This window comes from Meriones unguiculatus, chromosome 6 (assembly GCF_030254825.1).
Source record: "Meriones unguiculatus strain TT.TT164.6M chromosome 6, Bangor_MerUng_6.1, whole genome shotgun sequence".
Taxonomy (NCBI): Eukaryota; Metazoa; Chordata; class Mammalia; order Rodentia; family Muridae; genus Meriones; species Meriones unguiculatus.
In genome coordinates, this window is record NC_083354.1 from 49,646,693 (window position 1) to 49,668,257 (window position 21,565).

A 21,565-nucleotide genomic window follows, 5' to 3' on the forward strand; every position below is an offset into this window, starting at 1 on the left:
ATCTGATAATTAATCTCTATCTGCACCCAAGTCACTCACACTATTCATTGTCCTGGTTGGCTTTGTTATCTATAGGATTATATACAGATACGTAATAATATATGTGATTGTTTTGTTATCTATATGCTTGTATGATTGAGTTTCTAATGAAGAAATGAACATGAATTTTTATTGTTAAGCCATGGTGTTCATGTAGCCCAGGATATATATATATATGCCTAGGAGGACTTTGAACTTGTGATTCTCTTGCGGCCTCACCTCTGCGGGACTTTACAGATATGTGTCAACTCTCCCAGTTTATGTGTTTTTATCCGCTGTTTATTACTATACCAACTGAGCTCTGTCCCCAGCCCAGTCAGCCCGTTTATTTCCCCCTATTAATATAAACAAACTTCGGTGATTATTTTAGCTGGGGTCATAGCTTAAGGCAGCAAAACTGCAAATGTTTCAGAATAACCACTAAGGTGTGCATTCGTTTTACATAGTTCTGTTCATTAAACAATTTTTATTTTACTTAACAAATCGTTTGAAAGATAAATTTAAAAAAAAAAGCAAAACTCTTCTTTCAAAACTGACTCGTAGCTTGGGCTGTGCAAAGAAAACGAGCCTGCAGGTGCGGACCACCTCAGGGAGTGTAGCCTGCAGTCTGATGGGTCACGTGCCGTCCAGTCCAGGGGGGCCAGACAGCTAAGCGAAGAGGACAGTAAGAAGGGTAATAAAAATAAGGACGGTCATCATAAAATGCATACTCCTTAGCAAGACACACACTCGCCGAACAGTACGACTGGCCGTCTCCATCACACGGCCGCGGCCTGAGCGGCTCTCGCGGCGCCCCTCGGGGGCCCCCGTTCGCAGGGGTTAAGCGAGCACGGCCAGGGGGCGGGGCCGACAGGGGCGGGGCCGGGGGCGGGGCCGAGTTGCTGGCGGGCGGCAGGGCGGCTGGGCGGGGCGCGCTCCGGCCTGGGCTCCTTGCGCGCGGCGTACGCGGCCCAGACCCCGCGCCGCGGGAAGCCGGGGCGGTGTGTCGGCGTCGCGGGCGAGCCGAGGCGGCGGCTGGAGGAGGCGCGGCGGGCGCCGAGGTAGGCGCACAGATGCGGGGCGCTAGGCCGCCGCTCCCCTCCGCGCCCCCCGGCCCGCCGCGGGCTGGAGAGGCCGAGGGGCGGTGCGCGGAGGCCGGGGCGGGCGGGGCCGGGGGCGGGGACTGGCCTGGCCGCAGGGGCCGCGCGCGGGGCAGGGGCTCCCGGCGGACCGCAGGCTCGCGGGAGGGACTCCCCGGGGCCGGCGGCCGCGGAGAGCGGGGGTCCCGCTGCCCCCCGCGGGGAGGACGCCACGGGGGGACGGGGGGCCGGAGCCTCCCACCTCGCGGGCCGCCCGGGCCGGGACCGCGTTCGCAGGAAAGCTTGGCAGGGCAGCAAATGCCAAGGTTCTGGAAGAACTGAGAGTCACGTCGTCCGCCGCTGAGGCTTTATTTTCCTTCCCCGCCCCCTGCCCGGCCTCGGCCCGACTTGGCCAAAGAAGGACGTGTCGCCAGTGCGGGGCTGCGGGAGGGATTCCCGGCCGCTCTGGGGACGGGGGCACCTGAAACAAAGGTAGCGGGCGGCCGGGCTGCGAGCTCCCGGGCCGGTCCCACGCTCGCGCCGGCCGGGCCGCCGCCTCCGAGGGGCGTTCTCCTTGGGGACCGACCGCTCGATGGAAACCAGCTGGCCGGGCTTGGAGTTGATGTTGCATCGGAACTGTGTTGTGCACACATATTTCCATTCCTCCCACTCTGATAAAGCCTAGGGGAAATTTTATCCCGCTTGATGGTCTGCAAACGCGGAGGGAAGGGGAGGCGGGGGGAGAAAGACAAATTGCTGCTTGTAAATTATACGTTATTTTCTTTGTAGAGAACAGTTTGGAATCGCAGAATAGATGCTTTAACACGTAAGCGGAGAGGGTGATTTGTAGCGCCTTTCAAAATCTGAGAAGAGTTCCTCCTCGGATCTTCATTTATGTACAAAACGTCTCCCGCCTCTTTGGTGCCAGGCATTTTTCTTTGTTCTTCCTTAGTGTCTGGCCTCAGTTTTCTTGTAAACAGAGCATCAAGCACAGAGACCCTAAAAATTGCCATACTAGGTCAGAGCATGGGCGTCCAGCTAAGCAGACAGCAGACTCGTGTTGTAGGAAAACACAGGGCTTTCCTTGGCACCGTTAAAAAAATTACCTCAATTTCTTTCACTAGTCTCCATGGCGGTTACTAAAAGCTTTTTTAAAAATCTGTAGATGGCTCCTGGTTTGCACGAAATTAATTCACATTTATTGCATTCAAAGGGCTGTCTTGCCATATCTTATGTGATAAGATACGTGTGTGTGTGTGTGTGTGTGTGTGTGTGTGTGTGTGTGTAGGAGACTTGGATCTTTTTTGGGGTCAGGAATATAAAGTTTTGTTTTTTGGTTTTGGGTTTGTTTGTTTGTTTGTTTGTTTGTTTTTAATAGAAAAGCTTTGGGAAAAGCCTTACCAGGGGCAGTGTAGCTGTTGGGTTCAGTAATAGCTTTATACACCAACAACCAAAAACCATTATCAGTGGTTATCTATTCAGAAGGCATGAGGAAATAGAGGCTAGAGTAGAAGATATTGCTACTTGATAGAGCTTAGAAGGGCCCTGGCACTGTTTAAGTCCCTTGCATGATTCCAGTGGTTAGGTTGAAAAATCAGCAGCAGATAACTTCTGCTGGCTTTTCTACTTATTTAATATCATTCTGCCCCCCTAATCCTTCAAGTTCCAGCCATACTAGCTTCTGGGTTCCCAGGGAGGAACCTACCTGTTTCTGTCTTCCGGTTCACAGTTCTTCCTTCTGTGTAGAATATTGTCCCCCTAAGTTCTGTTTACCAATTGCATAATTAGCCTTCTGAGCCCATCTCAAATGTTATTTCTCCCCAAAGAAACAATCCTCAGTTTCCAGACCTGGTCAAGATTAACCTTTTAGGTACTCAGGGAAACCTGCACTTCTCCTCTGAGAATTTAATATTGCTGTAACGAGATAACTGTAGAATTACATACGTTTACACCACTTACCTCTTTGGAATAATCAGAACCAGAAGTGCAGAGACCATACCAGTTGCTTTTACCTTTGTATTCCTAGACCTACCCTACACCTTACAGTTTGCAAACTAGGTTTCAACATATTAAATAAATGACTTATCTTGCCCTCAGGCTTAGAAAAGCAGACAAAGTCAATACAAAAGCAAACAAGGGCAATGCAGTGTCCTGGTACTAAAGAAGCAGTCAGTTTACAACAGGGGTTTTAAACTAGGGATAGCTTGGCCCTTCTCAGGGGATACCTGGCAATGTCTAGAAGCATTTTTGATTGTCATTAATTATGTGTGTAGTGCAACTAATAGCTAGTATTATAAGTCAGGAATGCGGCGAACCATCCTCTACTGCACAGGATAGGCTGCTACAACAAAGTATTATCCTGAGGTAAAATGTGAACAGCACCACGAATGAAAAACCCTGAGTGAGCGGATAATAAAATTCAATTCTACTCAATTCTAGTCAGTTCTGCTCCTTACTCTGGTAAGTTTTGGTTGTTACTTTTGTTGGTGGGGGCAGAGTTAGGAGGATGTCAAGAAGAGTTTCAGAAACGTAAAGCTTGAGTTGCTTGTTGAATGGGGACAGAGGCCAGTTCAACGGAGACTACACTGCTCAGAAATGACAAGTTTAAGTTCTTACCTTCAAATATTCTCTACTCCACAACTGCCCAACTTTTATTCTCTTCCTGCTCAGGCAACACTTCCTTTCTCTGAGGATATGTCGTTTCAGCTGAACCTTAAGGCCAGATTAACTCAGATAAGTCATAGTCCCTCCACTATGCAAAATGTTAAACTACATTTCAACACATGCAAATCTTATGTGTGAAAGTAAAGCATTAACTGCCTATTATTCTGGACTTTCTCTTTTTTTTTTTTTTTTGATAGGCATCCTGTTTACACCAATGGCAGCACACTGTGTTCTCTTAACAGCCCCTTGGGAATTCACCCATTTGATATATATATATATATCTCATATATCTGGGATTTTATTTTAAAATTTCACATATATAACATTTATTTTTGAGTGATTACATAGTACTTCATTGTATGGCTATAATATTGATTGTTTAGCTATTCCCCTAGTGATGGGCATATAAATGTTTCCAATTTACTACAGACAGCACTTTGGATATGCCAGTTCAAATGTGTATGGGTGAGTATATTTCTGGGATAAATTGACAGAAATGGGACTGGACCAAACATGCTTGTGAAAGATCGTCCTATGGAAAAACTTATTTGAACAAGGTAGCTAAGGCATAAAAAATGGTAACTGGGACTAGAATGATAACCATGGCACTAGAAAGAAGTTTATGTATATTTGAGATGTATTTGAGAGGCGTGGTTGGATAGGATTTAGAAGAAGATAATGGCACATATGGTGAGGGTAGAAAAGTAACTTCCTAGTTCTTCAGAGCACCAGCTTGCCCCAGTGTGTGAAGAGTGGAGTGTTCCCTGGATTTGAGAACATGAGAAGGATAGTTTTGAAATGGAGTAAAATCATAGATCACATCAGGCTGCTAAACTTTCATGTCAACGTGTCATATACGCACTGGACAGTTCAGAACCCATAGGGGAAAACATAGAACTGGAAGCACAAATTTGTAGGTTTAGGTTGAAGTATATGGACGAAATGACTCATCTCAGAGGTTGCGAACCAGTAGCTGAACACAGAATCTAGCTCACAGATGTTTTAGCTTGCCCGTGCGGTGGTTTTATCATTAATTCTGCATTCATTGAAGGTTTTTAGAGAGAGGGAAAATGGATGACATACTAAATCATATTTCTTGTATTGTAGCAGTGATCAGAGGTAACTCACGACTGATCCCAGTCAGCCACTCCCTCGAACATGTGCCTGACCTGTTTACCTTCTTCTTCTGTATTGTGTGAGAGTGAGTGTGCGGGCATGCGTGCGTGTGCACATAGGGAAGTCAAAGGATGACTTTCAGGAGTTGGTTTTCTCCTTGTTGATACAGGATCTTTGTTGATTTTCCTGTGCTGCCTCTTCTAGGCTTGCTGGCCCATGAGCTTTTTGGTGATTTTTTTTTTCTCTCTCTCTCTCCATCTCCCATCTGGCTGTCGGAGTGCTGGCAGTGCACAGTTCTGAGAATCAAACTCAGGCTTGCAGTGCAAGTGCTTTTACCAGCGGAACCAACTTGCTGGCCTCATTCTGTGTGCTTGTTAATGTGCTTGTTAATGTTAATCCCTCGTCAAGAGAGAATCATTTTCTTTTGGGTTTTACATTGGAAACACTGAAAAAAAAATATATCCAATGTAAAACCCAAAAGAAAATGAGTATGTTGGATGGGGATATAGCTGCACAAGTAGGAGGATCTGAATTGGAATCTCCAGGATCTATGTAAAAACCTCTATGATGGCGGTTGAGTCACCTGTGATAGAGACAGGAGGACCACTGCAACTTGCTGGCCCGGCTCCAGATTCAGTGAGAGACCCTGGTGCCCTTCTGTGGCTTCTCTGTATGAACATGGGCACACCCACCAGCACACATGTGTACCCCTGCACACATTTGCGAGTGTGCACACACAAACACACACATTAAAAAAAAAAACAAAACAAAACAAAAAAAAACTAATACTAAGGGCCATCTAAGAAATTTCTGTTTGTATTTATTTGGTCTGAATTGCAGCCATGTGGGGTTTATTGGTTTGGGTTTTGCTTGTGTTTTGTTTTGTGCTTGCAGGCGGGTGGCTATGCAAGCGTGTATGTGATAGTGTTATTTCGTGTTTTTAGTCAGGGTCTTGCTGTGTAGCTCTGGATGGCCAGGTACTTGCTGCTGAAGCACTAGATGGCCTCTGCGTAACAGCTCATTCTCTCACCTCGTCAGTGCTCGCAGCCTTGGGTTTCAAATGCTCTTCAGAGGACTCCACTGAGGAGTGGAGGGAGAACCAATGACCCAAGATTAGCAGCAGAAGAGGGCTCAGACCTAGTTTTTTAGAATAATGAGAAGTAAATAAGTTCTCTGAGGGGAGCCTAGCCTGACGTTAGGTATGTGACTTCACTAAATGTGTACTATGGAGTGTGTAATTAGTTTTGGTTGCATATAAGCAAGCACACTGTACTTAAATGAGGTACTTAAGGAATTTCAAAAGTAAACCATACTTGGAGTTGGAGATATGGCTCAGCACCCGCATGCTGGTTCACAAGTGTCTAGTTCTAAGGGGGCCACTGCCCTCTTCTGGCATCCACCAGCACCAGCATACATGTGGTGCACACACATGTAGGTAAAATACCTGTACAGATATAAAATAATAAATGAGTATTTTAAAATAGTAACCCATACTTTATTTTTGCGTCATAGTGTTTCTTTAAAATCATAAAGACCAGGGAAAGTAGTGCTTCCAAAGGAAAAAAAAATCAGCAAGTAGTTAAGTAAGCCGAAAATAATCTATTGAATTTAAGATGGGAATTGAGGGACAGTGGTAGGTGGATCTCTGTGAGTTCAAGGCCATCCTGGTCTACAGAACAGCCCAGGCTATACAGAGAAACCCTGTCAAGAAAAGAAGGAAGGAGAAGAGGAGGGAATCTTTGACCTCAGCAAGAGCCATTCTGGAATGGAAACAGTAGAAACCAGATTGAAATAAGTAGACCATAAGAGCATGTTCAGTGTTCACAATAATCTGTGTGTGTCTTAGTGCACTGTAGACTGAACCCAGGGCCCTGCACATGCTAGGCAGGTGCCCCACCACTGTATGCATTTCCGCCTAGTTGGACTAAGTTTGGGGGTGTTCATCTGAAAAGATGGCATGGTGAAGGAGGGGCTAGTATCTGGGGTTACATACTGGGTATTGAGTGTTGATACACAAACACATCTGTTTCAGGGCAGTAGCCAGCGCCTGGTCACTGTATTCCACATGGCAGAGGGGGTTTGCTTGCATTTGTTTTGAAGACTACTTTTCACTAATACGATATTTTTCTAGGACCCTGAAGACTCCTGAAGGACCTAATTAGATGTTAGTGATTTGGCCATATGTCTCTTGCTTATCTAGAAAAAAAAACATAGAGTTTCTAAAGGCCAGTCGTAATCTGGACTCCAATAACCCTGACATCATCCTTCCATTCAAGTTTGAACAAAAACCAGATTGTTGGCATGTTCAAAATGGAGTATTTAGCTATGCTAGGAAATGTTTATTTGTCAGATCCCCAGGAGTAGTTTTTTTCCAGTTAACTTGATACTAGAACTTGATTTTTTTCAGTTACATGCATCCAGGTGTTGTGTGGAGTTATAAGAATTGATTGTAGGAGTCCTGGGAGATGGCTCAGTGGTTAAAACACTTGATGTGCAAGTATTGGCTGGGTGACAATTTACCTATAATTCTAGCCTTAGAAGGTGGAGAATGGGATCCCCAGAACGTGCTGGTTATGAAGACTGACCTTATTGATGACCGTAATGAGTAGGGTGGGGACCTGGAGAGATGGCTCGGTTGCTAAAAGTGCTTACTGGTCTTAAAGAGAAATAGTTTCAGTCCCCAGCATCTCTACATGGTAGCTCACAACTCTAGCTCCAGGAGATCCAGTGCCTTCTTCCGTCCTCCACAGGCAAATACACATACACATAAATTAAATTTTAAAAATTTAAAGAGAATAAATAGAAGAGCAATCAAGGAAGATTCCCAGTACCAACTTGAGGCCTTTGTATACACACAGACACTCATGGAAATGTGCTCATACACACCAGTAAAAAGAAGAAAAGGACAAAAAAAAAAAAAAGAGTTGATTATATTCTAGATACTAGTCTTTATATTATACATGATTTGAAAATTCTTCAGTTTGTGAGTTGTGCTTTCACTGTCTTTATAGTTGCCTTTGCAGAAGAGAACTTGGTTCTTCTTGTTGTTGCCTTTATGCTTTTGGCATCATTGTGATCACATTAATTCACCCCTATGGATTTTTCCTAAGTGTATGTAACTTTAGTTCATACTTTTAGGTCTTCTAGCCATTTTTAGTTAATTTTTTATATGCATTCAGGCTCATCTTCATTCTTTTCAAATGGGTATCCTGCTGTCCCCACATTTTGGGGGGAAAGCTGTGTGATTTTATGCAAGTCTCGTGCTTGTTTCATAGTTATAATATTAAGGTTCTCAGATATATGAAGTAGTTAGAGAGATGGTGTAATATATCCAGAACTGAACATATATTCTTGAAAGGGATTTGTTAAGTCCTATCGTTGTCCCCAAATTGTGGGATACCTGGTTTAGGTATGTGAGGGCCCTAACAAGTTCTGTCATAGCCAGAAAGTAAAAGGCCATATTTCCATATCAAATCAAGAATCCAAATATTTAACAGTATTTTCTAGAAAGACTTCTTTCTAATAAAATTTCTGATGACTTCAGTCAATCAGTAAATATTTGTTTAGTGACAAGTATATGCCAGGCACTGTTTCACACGCTGGAAACGCAGCGCCTTCTGACACAAGACGTTCCGACAAGGCACAGTATTCTCCATTGTCTCTTGACACCGAATCTTAAGCTTTCTAACTCGGATCCACCCCACAGCTATCTAATTCAGTGACTCATTTCTTTTCATACTAATCAGGCCTTGAGTCTATATTAATTAGGACTTTTCTCCATTGATGTCCTCTTGCCAAGCTAGTTCAACACTGACTTTCACATTGCTAACCAGTGAATCAGTCCTCTGTCTTCCTTCAACAGCATCTTACACTGTTAGGGTTTGTTTCTTGTTTTTTGTTTTTTTTAATGCTTTCTTCACTCAACTTCTAGCATACTTCATCTAGATTTCCTCTCCCCTTACTGGAAGTTGTTTTTTTCCCCCTCAGTTTTCTTCTTCTTCTTCTTCTTCTTTTCTTAGTTTCTCATTATCTTCCTAATCTTTAAAAGTTGAAGACTACAGAGCCTTATCTCAAAACTATATTTCCCTTAACCTCTCCCATCTCTTTTTATTTATTTATTTACATTGGTATTCTGTCTCCGTGTATGTCTGTGTGAGGGTGTCAGATCCCCTGAAACTAGAATTACATTTGTGAACTGCCATGTGGGTGCTGGGATTTGAACCTGGGTCCTTTGGAAGAGCAGTCAGTGCTCTTAACCACTGAGCAGTCTCTCTAACTCCAACCACTCCTATCTTAGTAAAAAGTAATTCTATTTTTCTAGACTTCCACGGCAGAATTCCTTAAATCACCTTTGATTCTCTTTCCTCTTATGTTCACTCTGTCCTCAGTTTTGCCGAGTCTACCGTTAAAGTGTCAAGTCACCAGATTAAGTCACTTTCTGCTGTCTTCGTTGTCTCTGCCTTGGTCAGACTACCATAATGCTTCTTACAGACCGGCGGTTCTCAACCTGGGTATTGCAATCCTTTTGGGGGTCAAATGACCTTTTCACAGGGGTCACCTAAGACCATATAAAAACACCGATATTTACATTACAATTCATAACAGTAGCAAAAGTGCAATTATGAAGTAGCAGTGAACATAATTTTGTGGTTGGAGTCACCACAACATGAGGAACTGTATTAAAAGGTCACACATAAGGGAGGTTGAGAAGCACCGCACTGCTTTACACTATTACAATACCCTCTTCCTCCTGCTGTGTCCTTTCTCTTCTACAACCTGTTACCAACACAGGAACAAGAATGTTAATGCCCTGTTAACAGTTAAATTCTCTTCTCAGAGGCTTTAGATTTACCTTTAAGGCCCACTTAGCTCCATCCCCTGCTGCCCAAACCACACCTTTATTTTTCTGACTTCATCTTTTACTCTTTTGTGGTTGTTTTTGGCTGAGTTGCAAATAAAACCCTTCTTCCAGCATGCCTCCTTGAGACCTTTGCAGTCTCCCTAATAAAGCTTCTTTCTCATTTCCCCAGGACCTTTGTCAGAGCTCACTTTTCCTAGAAGTACCTCTCTTCTTCAGACTGCCTCTGCCTCTCAGCACTCTGAGGATTCTGGTGATTATCTCCTCCTCATTTCCAAGACAGCCCCTGCCATTTCCCCTCTTCTTGTTGTTTTATTCTATTCTGGTTGTTTGTTTGTTTGTTTCTTTCTTTCTTTTTGTTTTGTTTCTCCAATGACAGAGTCTCACTCTGTAGCCCAGACTGGCCTGAAACTCACAGCAATACTCCTGCCTCAGCTGCCTGAGTGCGAGGATTATAGGTGTATGAACTCTCCTTATTTATTTATTCGCCTTTAACTGTCATTTGAATGGAATCCCTCTGGATTGAAAGGAATACTTCATTATTCCATTAAAGCCTAGAAGCAATAGCAGCTACAGCTATTTTTATTTGTAGCTCGCAGCCGCGTTTCCTATTTTACAGTTGTGGGGACTGAGACCTAGAACGCCACTAAGAGTGTACTAATGTTTTACTACTATGCTAGTCCTAATGCTAAGCTCTGCGGCTCGGGGATAGCGTTTTGGTGTCTCTTCACTTGGCATGGTACCTGTTGACAACCTTAGCATTTTTCTGGCAGATCTGGGTAGAGCTCCTTGCCCACTGATGAGTACTCCTACAGTGACAAGAGGCTCACAGGTGCTGTGCCACCTGGATGTAAGTAGTAAAGGCAGTTGAGCGTCCCATTTAATAGGGGAGTTCCAGCTTGATCTTTTTTTTTTTTTTTTTTTTTTTTTTTTCATGACCAAAGTGTGCTCTTACTATACCAGCAATGGGATCTCCATCTCATTCTGGTAGCAATGAAGAGTAATAACAATAGCCTGTATTGTTTTAGGGACAAAACTTTTTAACTGACTTTTTAATTAATTAGTTTTCTGGTATACCATTAAAAGGATACTATTGAATTTCAATTTCATGCTGCATACTGACTACATGTTTGAGATATGAGAGTGAATAAAAACTATAATCTTTATTTTTTTATGCTTTTATATATTTTTTTCAAATTTAAGTCTTTAATTCATTTGTGATTTATTTTTTGTGAGTAGTATGAATTCTGTGGCTTATGTAGGGCAATATTTATTTGACTATTTGGAATAATTTTTATAGTAGGTAGTATATCAATTACTAATTCCTCCATATGTATGTGTTGATTTTAGGACTCTAATTAGTCCCATTAATCGTTGTTTTTTTGCCATTGGTATTTACTTGGTTTTAATTAGCATGCTTGCTCATATACATATACACTCTATAATTAGTTTTAATTATTGTGCATGCTTGTTTATATACATAACACCACTCTTGTCTGTTCTCAGCTTTACTGCCCTCTAATTCTTGACTATAGCCTCACCCTTCATACCCTTGCCAGCATTTTGGATGGACTACGACATATCTCCTCTTTCATTTTTTTTTTTTTTCAGACAGGGTTTCTCTGTGTAGCCCTGGCTATCCTGGACTTGCTCTATAGACCAGGCTGGCCTCAAACTCACGGAAACCCGCCTGCCTCTGCCTCTCTGAATGCTGGGATTACAGGCCTGTGCCACCACCCCTGGCTCTCCTTGGCTTTCGAAGTTGAACTCTGCTTTCATTTCTGACTTCTCATATGATCTCAATATCATGTTTTTCCCAAATTGAATGCAATTGAGTTTTTAAATAAATTACATATTTTTTGCTGAAATTACTACGAGAGATAGTAATTCAGATGTTTTCTTTGAGTTGTTTAATTGGCTGCTAACTACTCATTTTTCATTTATTTTTATTTATTTTGTTTTGTTTTATTTTTGTTTTATTTTATTTATTTTGAGACAGGGCCTCATGTAGTCTAGGCTAGCCTTGAACTTGTGTAGTGGAAGATGGCCTTAACTTCTGACCCTCCTGCCTCTACCTCCCAACTGCTAGGATAATATGTGTGTGCCACCATACCAAGTTTGTTTGTTTGTTTGTTTGTTTGTTTTTTCTTTGCTGGGGCTGGACCACAGGGTCCTCATGCATACTAGGTAGGGACTCTACCAATTCAACTACATCCTTCTTTTATTAATTACTCTTGGATTCTGCAAGACCACAATTCTTTACTTGAAATTGTGTGTTTGTAGGCAGATGAACTCTTCATATGCTCAGTTAGTAGACAAGCCCAGTTTCAAAATGTACAAGAATCTAACCTGTGCTAAGACCTAGCCAGAGATATAGTCAAAGCTGACAAACAAAGTCACTGGGACCAAGAAGTAGGGTGACAAAGCTGGCGTTAGGACAGGAGCTAATCAGTGAGTTCTGTTGATGGTCACGTGTAAGAACATGAAATGTGAGCTCAAACAATGTGGCATTTTCTTCTCACCTAGAGGTCTTTCCCTGGGCTTTGTCTCTCCCGCCTAGCTCAGTTGGGGAATCTGACAGTTCGTACATTACATGCTGTGGAATTTCTGTGTCTTGCTGTGCACGGGCTGCATGCTGGACATATGGGAGTGGATAGCTTGTAACGCTCTCCGGCTGCGTATGCTTCTGCTTCTGCTTCCCTGCCCGTCACACTGCCGCCTGAATCCCACCGTCAGAAGCTAAGCAGTGGTGCAAATGTTAATAAATACCTCGCGAGTAAATGGAACACAGTTCTAAGTTTTTTCTTCTCCATGACTTTTGACATTGAATCTTCATTCTTGAATTTGTTATCTCCAAATTGAATTTCATATTTTGCTCTTCCATTAAGTTTCTTTAAATTGTATTTTTTTTTTATCTTGGCATTTGCATTCTTTCACATTTAGAGCCTTGTGCATTTTCCATTTCCCTCCTGTCGACTTAATCTCACAGGTCACTTGTTTTTATTTTTTTAAATTAAGCTTTATGCTTGGCCTTATGGCTTGTTTTACATGGCGTTCTATTTCTGGATATGATTCTGTTTGTTTGGTTTGTGTGTGTGTGTGTGTGTGTGTGTGTGTGTGTGTGCATTTAATTATGTCCTAGTCAGTTTTATTGTTCTGTTAGCTCTTTGTTTTAATTATAAGTACAAAGTTTGAAAATATAATGTGACATTCAAAGAGCATTTGACATTATTCATCCTCTTAAAAGTTATACATTTTATTCTTATTTATTTATTATGATTTTATTTTATATAGCTGTTTTGTGTCATAACCTTATTTCTTAATGACTTTATTCAATTTCAGGCTTTGTGAAAAATGAAAGTGAAGTTTACTAAGTTTGATCTTTCTAAGTTATATCTATTGCGCTGTTCTACAGATTTCTTCTTGTCCATGCCTCCCTTCTTTCCTCCTTCCTGCTAAAATTTTGAGGCCAATTTCTGTTTTAGACATAGAGAAATCTAGAACTGTGGGAGAGACTGGTTATCCATGTTCCTTTAGACTTAATACAAATATAGCAAAGGAGGAAAGGGTTGTTAGACATTAGAAAAACTTAGGTTCAAATCACAAGTCTTATACTTTCTTAGTAACATGACCAAGTATTGGGGTTTTTTTTGTTTGTTTGCTTGTTTGTTTGTTTGTTTTTATCTTGCACTCAGTATTCTCATCTATTATGTAACACTGGCTTTATTGTTGGCATAAGAATTAAGATGATACATTTCAGTGTTCAACCCAGTGCTAATATATGTAAACATTCATGTGCCACATAAAGATATTTTGGCCGGTAGTGGACCCCCACATATCCAGTGTGGTCCTAAAAGATTATAGTGGAGCTTAAAAAAAAAATTCTCATTGCTTCATATACCCATTGCTTTCAAAGAAACTGGGGATGGGAAACTATAAGAGAAGAAAAAAGAACTGCCAAGAAAATTCACAGTAAAGGGTTTGTTTGGACCTCAACATAATCTTTAAAGAGTTTGAAAGTGGGCCTGGAGAAATGGCTTGCAGCGGTAAAACCAAGATTAACTCCCAGAACCAGCTCACAACCACCTGTAACTCCAGCTCTAGGGGGCTCAACGCATCTACCCTCTGTGGGTACATAACCTACCTAAATACAGGCAGACAGAAAATTTAAAATAAAAACAGAATCAATCAATCAGTCTCTCCCCCTTCCTTTTTCCCTCCCAAGTTTGAAAACAGCCAGGTGGTGGCGCCTGCCTTTCATCTCAGAGGCAGAGGCAGGCAGATCCATGAGTTTGAGGCCAGCCTGGTCTACAGAGTGAGTTCCAGGATAGCCAGGACTACACACAGAAATCCTGTCTTGAAAAACCAAAGACTACTACTAATAATACAAATAAATAAAAGTTTGAAAAACTTGGAGCCTCCCCCCCAACACTAATAGATTTTTGCTAATAGAATTCACGAAGCATAATCTACTTTCAAGCAAATCCACTATGAAGAAGGAAACCAGGCAAACTGCCATGCACATATTTCTGAAGAAAAGAGTCTCAGGCAGTGATGGTATGGATGAAAATCCACCCCCCCCCCACACACCTGCACGATGGGCTCATGTTTGAATGCGTGGTCCCCGTTTGGCGGAACTGTTAGGGAAGTATTAGGAGGTATCGTTGGAGCAAGTGTGGCACCTTGGGGCTGGCTTTAATGTTTCAAAAGACTCACACCATTCCCAGTGTGCTCTCCACCTCCTGCCTCTGGATTGAGATGTGAACCCTCAGCTGTTGTCTGACCAGCTGTCACTATGCCTATCATAGACTCTAGCCTGTTGGAACCAAAAGCCCAACAAAAATCTCTCTCTGTGTTTATTTTTTTATAAGTTACCTTGGCCACGGAGTCTTAATCGCGAAAATAGAAAAGTAACTAAGATAGACAGATTCTAGGAAGGATCCAGAAGAAGATGGCTTCATGTATGTTAGGACCTCTGAACACCTTCTAATGGGACAAGATTCAGAAGTGAAAGACAGTGATGTTAATAACTCTGACCCTGTGTAAATCTCAAATAATGTGTCTATTTGTGTCTTGATTCTTAACAAGAAATATAGAACAATGTAAAGAATAAGAATATAAAGTTTCCTTTGTTTTTGACACACACACATTCCCCCAAGACAAGAGTTTCTCTGTGTAGCCTTGGCTGTCCTGGACTTGCTATGTAGATCAGGCTGGCCTAGAACTCACAGAGATCTGCCTGCCTCTGCCTCCCCAAGTTCTGGGAATACAGGTGTGTGCATCAGCGCCCAGCTTCTTTTGTTTCTTTATTAGCACATAGTGTACAAAATGGGCTTCATTGTGATATTTTCATACATGCATATAACACAGTTTGGTCATATGGGCACTCCTCTATTTTTTTCTCTCCCTCACTCTGGCCTCCCTCCTGTTTTGTAACAGTTCTCCTTTTACTTTCATACTGTTCTTGTTTTTTTCTCTAGATTCCCCTTATAAAAGACGTGTGAGATACTTACTTTTCTGAGTCCTTTTTCACTTACCATTTCCACTCATTTTCTTTCAAAAGATATTTGTTTTAATCATCTTTCTACTAAATATATGCCTCATATCAGTTGGGATGGCCATGTACTTTTTTACTTGACTCTATTTATATGGTATATTTTATACCTTTTATGTATTAGTTTGCATATGTTGAACCTCTTTTATCTGTGGAATGAAGCCAGCTTGATCTTGATTGATGATCTTTTTAATGTGTTGTTGAAGTTGATTTTTGAGTACTGATGATTTTGTGTCTGTTCATTGAGGAAAATGATCTAAAATTTCCTTTTTTATTTTGCTGTATCAGGATAGGATTGAATTTGTAGGATGAATCTTGAAGGGTTTCCCACTATTTTGTGGAAGAATTTGAGACTCATTAATGTTCTTTGAAAGCCTGGTTAGAAAGAAAGAAAAGAAAATGCAGGGGCTAGAGAGATGGCTCAGTGTTTAAGAGCACTGGCTGCTCTTCTAGAGGTATTGAGTTCAATTCCCAGCAACCACTTGGAGGCTCACAACCATCTGTAATGGAAGCTGATTCCCTCTTCTGGTGTGAATGAAAACAGAACACTCATATACATAAAATGAGTAAATAACTCTTTTTTTTTTTTAAGCAGTGAATCTGTCTAGATGAGCTAAAAAAAATTTTATACAATTGTGCAGTGTATCTGTATTTAAGCCGAGTCTCATCATAAAAGTCATGAAATTTAAAAGGTAAATAAACTATATAAGCTAAGGTTAATTTTAAGAGGCTTGTAACTATAAATTTACGGTAGCCTAAGTATAGTCCGTATAAAGTCTTCAGTCATGCCCTGAGGCTTTACGTTCACTGACAGTCCTCTCACTGACTCACCGAGAGAAACTTCTAATCCTGAAGTTCCGTTTGTTTTAAGTGCCTGTGTCTCTTCTGTTTACATATATGCATACCCAACATTACAGCAAATATTACCTTTCTTACTGTTGTGACCAAATACTTGACAAGAAGAGTTTAGTTTAGGTTACCGTTGGACAAAGTCCACCATAGCAGGGAAAGCATGCTAGCAGGAGCGCGAGGTCGCTTGCCTCGTAGCCACCATCAGGAAGGAGACAGAAATGAAGGCTCAGCTGGCTTTCTCCTCCATTTAGTTCATGACCCCAGCCCATAGGCTAGTGCCACCTACATTCAGGGTAGGTCTTCACCTTTTTGGAAACACCCTTATAGGCATGTCCAGAGTTATGTTTCGATGTCATTGTTAAGTCTCACCAAGTTGACAACAAAGATTAACTATCACATATTATAACTCCCAGCAGTATTCCATACAGTAACAAGGTTACAGCCTTGGAAGCAAACTATATCATCTAACCTGGATGTGTAATAAACTCTACCTTCTAGATTTATCTACGTAGATGCAATGATAGTCACATGACCGTGAAACCACATAAAGTTCTCGGAACATGTTTCTCCCGGCCCTTAAGTAACTATATAAATGATCATATCATAATAGGAATCTTCCCTTTGAGAGCCTGATTAAAAGTGGTGTCAACATAGCATGCCCAGTGTTGTCTCCTTTTTGCTTTCTGTTTGGTTATTGTTATTTTTATTTATATTTTTTAGCAGGGCTTGAGGAAGAGTTGGGGTCTTCTTACATAGTCAAAACTAGCCTCAAACTAGCCTCAAACTCCAGATATTCCTGCTTCTCCGCCTGCTGAGTGCTGGAAATTACAGCCACATCCACGCCTAAATTTCCTTCTGTTGATGTTGGTAGCACAAATTCTTGCAGAGGGCAATCATATATCTGATGTATGAGTATTCTCTCAACTTTTCCAGAAGATGCCTATAGAAAAGCTACCTTACTGCAGATTCATTTGGGAATTTTGTTTAAAAATTTAGGCTTTTGCTAAATAGAAAGTGGTGGAGGAGTACAGCTATCAACAGAGGCCAGAGGTATCTATCAGATCTCCTAGAGCTAAAATTGTGAGCCACCTGGTGAGGGTGCTGGGAATCAAAGTTGAGTCCTCTGCAAGAGCAGTGCATTCTCTTAACTTCTAAGCCATCTTTCTAGCCCCTCTAGGGAATTTAAAAAACAACAACAACAACAACACAGCCAGGTGTGGTAGTGCATGCCTTTAGTCCTGTTGCTCAGAAGGCAGAGACAGGTAGACTGAGCTGGCCTGTAAGTTTGATTCCAGCCTGGTCTATGTGGTGAGACCTTGAACAAAGATGCAACTCCAGACGCAGATACTAAACTTTTTTCTTAGACGGCCTGGTTAGAGTATGACCATGAGGGGAAAGTGGCTCAGACAAGATCAGTGTTGTTGTGCGGAAAGAGTCAAGAAATGAAGAGGCCAGGATAGCAGATGAATCTTTTTTTTTTCTGATGTTGAAATCAATAAGAATTATGACAGAAATAGTATTGGAGTGACAGTAAGCCAGGAGCTCAAATTCCCGAGGCATGACAAGGGTGACCTTGCAGAGCCATAAGCGACTGCAGTAGGGAAGTAGTAGGGTAATGGCGCAGGGTGCCCTGTGACTCAGAACGGGGGATTTTTGTACAGGACAAAGGGAGAGCATTCTGTAATGAGCAGTGTGGAATAAGAAGGGCACTGTCGTGTTTGTAAAGTATGAGGAAAAGAGTCTCTCTAACAGTGCTACAGTTAATTAAAGCCGCACTCTTACAGGGATGTCCAGTTTCAGTTTAAATGTGAAGAGAGAGGGAGTCAGAAGCTTCTGAGAAGTGGTGAAGGATGTAAGGATTTTGGTTCTAGCCACCTTGGAGATCCATAGGACTCAGAAGAAGCGCTAGGGTTTCAGGAGCTATGGAAAGTAGACATATAGATTTCATCTTCACTTATTACCATCTCTCCTTTGTATACATTCTCATTTCATGTACCCCTTTAATTCAGCTGCATTTTGTCACTTAAATTATAGAGCCAATTAAATCCAATTCCTTACCTGATCCATGCCTATTAAAAACATCTTTTCTACAGGCATGGTATATATTCACTTATAAGCAGATATTAGCCGTATATTATAGCATAGCCATCTACAGACCTAAAGAAGCTAAACACTAAGGAGGACCCTAGGGAGGATACTTAAATCTCTTTCTGAATGGCAAACAGGATAGACACCAGAAGCAGTAGAATAGAGGAAACAGGATGGGAGCCTACTATAGAGAGTCCTCTGAAAGGATTCATCCAACAGGGATTGAAGCAGATGCTGAGACTCAGGGCCAAACTTTGGGCAGAGCACAGAGAGTCTTATGGAAGAAGAGAGGGGTGGGATTAGAGGGACATGGAGGGAGCAGGAGCCCTACAAGGATACCAACAAAGGTAAAAGTTCTGAGCCCAGGGGGTCCTGCAGAAACTGATGCACCAATGAAGGACCATGCATGGAGCGGACTTAGACCCCCCTGCTCGGATGTGGCCATCTGGCAACTCAGTCTCCCTGTGGATCTCTGAGTGAGGGGAGCAGGAACTACCTCTATCATGAACTCAGTTGACTGCTCTTTGATTACTCACCCCCTGATGATTTGGCCTTGCCAGGCCACAGAGGAAGAGGATCTAGGCAATCCTGATGAGATTTTAACAAGCTATGGGCATATTACGATAGTGGAGAACTCTTCCTTTCAGTGGACTAAGGGAAGAGGTTTGGGAGAAGAGGGAGAGAGGGTGGGACCAGGGGGAGTTGAAGAAGGGGACTTCAGTTGGGATATATAATGAATAAATTGTGAAGAAAAAAATTAAAACAATAACCCAGTCATTCTTTTAATGTTAATGGTAACATGGGTGAAAATTTCCTCCATAACATTCATGGAGTAAGACTTCTGTTACTATTGCAGCATGTCGTCCTACATTTTCATACAGAAAGACTGATGTTTGATAAATATTGATATTTTCAAAATTAAAAAAACATCTTTTTTATCATGCTTTAAATCTATGCTTATGACCTCAAGTTGACCTTTAGTGTTGCCTGGCAATCACACTACATGTCTTTATTCACTTTCTGTTGGTTTCATTTCCTTCAGGGTGACTGTTCATATCTTCAGTCACCTCCTATGGTTACTGTCTCCTTCCCACATTTTACTTTGAATAGAAGTCCTTGTTTCTTATTTCACTGAGAAAATGGAGTCAGAAAGGAACTTTTATGATCATAGTTACCCATTACCTACTTGTAGTGATATCCATATACTCTATTTTTTCTCTTGTTACCATGAAAGAACTAGTATTTGGTATTTCTCTTGTGTCATCAGCTTTCTTCTCTCCTGAGTCATTCTCTTTTGCATGAAAATAGCCATTTTTCTCTCACATCTTAAAAATCAATACTTCTTACATTCACTTTTCCTTCTGAGTTGCTTGATTTTATATACACATCCAGAAAACTTTTGGAAGCAATTTTCTGTATTTTCATGGTAATTTTCTTTTCTTTCTCTCTGTTTTTAAATGTATGCGACCATATTTCTGTCCCCATAATTCCAGGAGTAGGGATAGTGTCAACTGACTTACCAGTTGACAACACTGATGTCCACCCCTGCCATTTCTCAGTACTTATCTAATGTACTGATGAGTTGATCAGTTTCTCCTTGAAAAACCTTCTTCATTTGGCTTTTAGGATACTTATCAGTAATTGAAAAGGATGTAAGGTTTTATCTGAATTGTGTGCTGATGTTTTATTCTTTCTAAAACATTCAAGTTAACCTAACATGGATTCAGTAATAGAATATAGAGATGTCTTAATCAGTTGAAATACATTTATTATAGTTTCTCTATAGCTACTTCTCAGTCTCTTCTGCTGATTCCTTTCCCTAAACTTTTGGCCTTGAACTCACAGAGACCCACCTGCCAAATCTCCAGCCCATAGTCCTCCCTTAGTCTATAATCTCAATTCCGTCAGGACTTGAACACCCTTACATAAATACTTAATAGGCATCCTAAAACTGATGGCCAATATGGAACCACTGCCCTCTCCTCCTCCCACCAACAAATCTGTTCTTCCTGTAGTCTTCCTAGCTTAGTTTACATTTGTTCACATCTTCTAGTTATTCAAGTAAAACAAAACAAAACACAACTTTTGAATTTTTAAAATTTCATCTGTATGGCTGTTTTGCCTGTATGCATATCTGTATACCTCGTGCATGCCTAATACATAGAGGCCACAGGACTTTGGATCCTCAAGAACTGGAGTTGCAGACCAGTGAGAGGTAACATGGTGCTGGAAATTTGAACCTGCGTCCTCAGGAGGAACAGCCAGTTCTTTAACTGCTGAGCCACCTCACCAGCACCCAAAGCACAATTTTTAAAAACCTGAAGACTCACTCTTGATCTCCTTTTCCATAAAACCTGCATATCTGTTTTATTACCTCTACTTTCAAAATCTTTTTTTTTTTTGCCTAGATTGTTCAAGAAACCCCTTTCTGAACTCCTTTTTTTTTTTTCTTTTACTGCTGTTCGTAGTTTGTTCTCATCATGATACCCAGAACTGCCTTGTTTAAAAATGACTGAAACCATGTTCTTTCTTTGCTCAGAACTCTTCAGTATCTTCACATCTCAGGTAAGAATCATACTCTAAACACACTGGTAATATCACTCTTGTAAGAATACTCAAAACACGCACTTACCTTACAAATCCTTTCCATCTGATATTCTTTCTTCCTCTTTAGCCCGCCTCTGACACACACAACAGTTTCATTTCGGACTGAAGAGACCCAGGTTTTGTTTTGTATAACAATCTATATTATGAGTATCTGTGTCCTTACGGTAGTAACTTCTTTCTCTAGCTCCTATATTCACTGTCACAGAACATTAGATCTAAAAGATAGAGTGTTTTTATAAAAGAATTCTATGGATGATACTATAATCTTCATGTTATACCATATGAGAAGAAAGTACTTGTTGCCTGATTGCCATACTATTAGTAATTGATTATGTTAAGTGCTAGCTTTCAGATATCTCTGTTATAAATACATGGTTCATGTTTCCATTTTTTTATTAACAAATGAGCTGAAGGATCAATGTATTCTTAACACTTTTTAACCAAGGAATTTTTCCCAAGTAAAACGGTTTTTGAAGCTTTCATATCTACAAAGATCAAAGCAGAGCTGTTCCCATTGCAGTATGAACTCTGACAAGCACAGTTCATAACCTGCCGAGACCACACGAACTTTTGAAGTGGAGCCCCAGAGAGGACCCATAAGGCCTTTAGCTACCTACTTGCTTAAGAAGGACCCATTGAGCTTGTACTAGATGCAGCTTTCCGATAATTTCTTGGCAAGCAGTGATTGTGAGTGATCATTAAAACTGTTTTTGTTTTTCTTGAAAAGTC

General features: G+C 41.3%; 1 protein-coding gene across 1 annotated transcript in view; it reads left to right on the plus strand.

The window, feature by feature from the left end:
* Nucleotides 1–914: 914 nt before the first annotated feature.
* The window catches only part of Ppp2r3a (protein phosphatase 2 regulatory subunit B''alpha), a 133,125-nt gene continuing 112,474 nt past the window's right edge, over nucleotides 915–21,565 (plus strand). The window contains exon 1 of the mRNA XM_060385433.1: nucleotides 915–1,079. The gene's annotated coding sequence lies outside the window, so the exon portion shown is untranslated. The remainder of the gene's footprint in view (nucleotides 1,080–21,565) is intronic.